The following is a 3,687-nucleotide window of genomic DNA, read 5'->3' as shown; positions in this document are numbered from 1 at the left end:
CCTAGGGACTGGGATATTGCGGCTGCCTTCTTCCTACCCCTGGAATCCCAAGGCACTATGCCACCCCTGGCTCTCTGGTTCCTTTTTCTTAGCGTCATGTTTTGGGGGCTCGCCCATGTACTTCCACCAATCGGCGCTCTGCTCCCTTGTACGGCGTTATCGCTCTCCACGATGAGCTTATGAAGATGAGTGGAAGGACGGAATGATGTTCGCGTGCCACGGAGTCCCCCTGACCCCTTTTCTCTTAAAACTTTAAGTGGTACTAAAGCAGTACCACCTCTGAGGACAGAACTCCTAGCATCAGCAGCAGACACTGCGGAAAGGTGTTTTGCACTGTCTTGCGTGGCCGCTTTCTTCCCTGGAAAAGGATTCACAGGCTATCCTGCACCCCTTAAGGCCATAAGGATCTCCTCATACTCTGCCGTGGTCCTGTGTCTTGGGTTGCGTGGCGGCCCCTTCCCCACGGAGAGCTACCCTCACTCCATCCTCCTACGCTGGCCCAGAAGTGTACTCTGGTTTCCTTTACATCTAAACCTTATCTCAGGTTTGGGTTTTGACAGGACGGAGGGACGGAGGGACGGAGGGAGGCCCACATTTTTCATTGACATGGTGGAGAAGGAGAAGATGGGTGCGGGCCTGTGCATATTCTTTTCTATTGTGAGGTGAGCAGAGGATTCAGATTCAGCTCTTGCCAGAAGGGATCTAATCTCTCCTTAAACAATCGGGCAAAATATCAGGCGAACGGTAAGGGCAAGTAAGGGTAAGAAGAACATAGACAAGATTGGCTCTAGATGCTGGAGTTTCCCAAGCAATGATCTCATCGGAGACCCACAAATGTCGAAGATTTCCAGACACCATGCTTAGGTATGGACGTCATTCCAAAGGTATGGTGCTATCATCCGGTGAGTGTTGTATGCTGTCCCCAGCTCACAGGACCAGTGTATCTTGCAGATACAGTATGAGGCTCATCCCTGGATGGAATTGTGCCAGAGAAAGGGAGACAGCAGCCTGTCCTTCCTTGAGACTAAGGTGTGTTGAAGAGAGTGACTCTCTAAAGTACATTGGGCTGAAGAAGACCAGCTGGATTTCTGTTGGTTGGTCTTGGGTATTTGCAGCAACGGGATGGGTGTGGGCGGTGGGGGTGTAGTTTGTGTACTTTCTGAGCAAGGTGAAAGAACTCTTCAAGTGGAAGTATTTGCACCAGGTGTCTGGGAGGATGGGAGGGTGCGGCTCAGTCCCTTTACCAAGAAAATAGGAGAATCCGGCCTTTTAAGAACGAGGCAAAGAGAAGAGTTTAGCTTTGGCCATCGCAGCACCTGGCACCTGGCACTTGGCACCTCCACAGAAAAAAAAAGAAGGTTCCCAGAATGAACTGAGCCGCAGAAGTCAGCACGAGCAGACCCCCCCACCCTCAGCCCCCCCCCCCCCCCCCGTCCCCCCCCCCCCCCCCCACCCGGGCAGGCACTAGCTATAGTCCAGAGCTCCAGATCTGGGTCCACCTCCCCCCACCAGGGCTCCCCCTGCCCTTCTTCTCAGCCAGGGACGTATATGTGAGCAAGATCCCAGAAAAAAATTTCCCCTCATCCACAGATAATCTTGCCAACAGTTTGACCACTTTGCCCGAGATACCAACTCATCTGGTATCACCCGAGGGTGATTTTTTTTCCCTAGGGACCTGGGGCCTAGTTCACTACTTAGGATGAACAGCACCCCCCCTCCCACCATCCCCCACCCCCAGCCTACTGCTCCCAATTCGACCTGAGGAGGGAGGGGGGGAGGGGAGGGGGGGGGGAGGGGAGGGAGGAGGGAGGAGGGGGGGAGGAGGGGGGGGGGGGGGGGGGGGGAGGGGGGGGGGGAGGGGGAGGGGGGGGGGGGGGAGGGGGGAGGGGGGGGGGGAGGAGGGGGGGGGGGGGGGGGGAGGGGGGGGGAGGAGGGGGGAGGGGAGGGGGGGGGGGGGGGGGGGGGGGGGAGGAGGGAGGGGGGGGGGGAGGGGGGGGAGGGGGGGGGGAGGGGAGGGGAGGGAGGGGAGGGCAGGGGCAGGAGGGCAGGAGGGGGGGGGGGGGGGGCGGGGCCGGGATGGGGGGGGCGCTGAAGGAGGTTCAGGTTGACCCATTCTAATGGGCCTCATTCAATCCAATCGTTTCATTCAAATGCAGAAAGCTTTCTGCTAAAGTCAGAGCCTGGGGCTTCTCGCCATTGAATGGCGTTCTTCAAATCCCCCAACACTTAGGCTGTGGCTTGCAAACTTGGGGAGGGAGGAGGCAAAGGGGAAGGAGATAGAGCTTGTCTGAAGAGCTTACCTCATCTGGGGGCAGAAAGAGCACCTCCTTTTCCTAACCCAGGAAACGCCAGTAAACCCTTTGGGAATCATGGATGTGGAGGATGACGTCAGACCTTAAAGCCTTCCAAGGGTGGGGGGTGCAGGCAGGAGGGTGTGGCGGGGGGGTCAGTCGGAGAGGGACATGAAACACATGATGGTGGTGTCTTAGGATTCAGAGGCCAAACACATTCATGGACTGATGATGGTGGTGTCTTAGGGGTCAGAAGGCAAACACAGGCATGGAGTGATAAGGGATAAGAGCTAAGAGCGGCCCTGAGAGAGGACAGTTCTCACTCATCCACCGAGTTACAGGGCCTAGCAAGCCCACTGCTCTAAAGCGACATGAACAGTTTATGGATTATCCACCGACTGGTCCTCCCTCTCCCACCTGCTTCCCAAAGGCAACCCTCTGTCTCATTCCCACATAGCCACTGGCTGTTTCACATGCCACCTTCTGTCCACTGAAAGAAGAAAGGGAGGGGAGGGGAAACCCTAAACCAGCTCCACAGATAGCACCTCTGCACAGAGGGGTGAGTGTGGGTCTCATTGGGCAAATGGTGACTCTGAGCCTTGATCCCTGGGTTGTTCCAAAAAAATGTACTGGAAGGAACACCTGGCTGGTTCAGTCAGAAGAGCACATGACTGTTGATCTCAGTGATCTCAGTCATGATCGTGAGTTCAACCCCTGCCTTGGGTCCACAGATGATGGAAAATGAATGGATGGATGGAATTTTAAAAAATTAAGTATGGGATGTTGATCTCTTCTTTTAAAAAAAAAAAAAAAAAAAGAATGGAGGGGCGGCTCAGTCTATTAAGCGTCTGCCTTCAGCTCAGGTCATGATCTCAGGGTACTGAGACTGAGCCCTGCCCCTCTGGGGCTCCCTGCCTCCCTCTCCCTCTGTCCCTCCATCCACTCGTGTGTTCATGCGTGTGTGCGCTCGCGCGCGCTCTCTCTCTCTCTCTCTCTCTCTCTCTCTCTCTCTCTGAAAGAACTAACTAACTTGCTAAATAGAATCAGACTTCAAAAGAAAAAAAAAGGGCAAGGGGGAGCCTGGGTGGCTCAGAGGGTAAAAGCCTCTGCCTTCGGCTCAGGTCATGATCCCAGGGTCCTGGGATCAAGGCCTGCATTGGGCTCTCTCCTTGGTGGGGAGCCTGCTTCCTCCTGTCTCTTTGCCTACTTGTGATCTCTCCCTCTCTGTCAAATAAATAAATAAAATCTTTAAAAAAAAAAAAAAAAAAAGAAAGAAAGAAAGAAAAAAAAAAAAAAAAAAGAAAAAAGGACAGGGACATTCACGATTGTTCACGGGGAAAAAGATGGAGCCTACACAGTGTGGAAAACATACTATGTACCATCTATCCCCATGTTT

The sequence above is a fragment of the Mustela putorius genome, unplaced genomic scaffold (genome assembly GCF_011764305.1).
Source record: "Mustela putorius furo isolate JIRA1106 unplaced genomic scaffold, ASM1176430v1.1 tig00003906_pilon_pilon_pilon, whole genome shotgun sequence".
NCBI classification, from domain to species: Eukaryota; Metazoa; Chordata; class Mammalia; order Carnivora; family Mustelidae; genus Mustela; species Mustela putorius.
The sequence above is the reverse complement of the archived record's forward strand: the minus strand, read 5'-3'. Positions refer to the sequence as shown.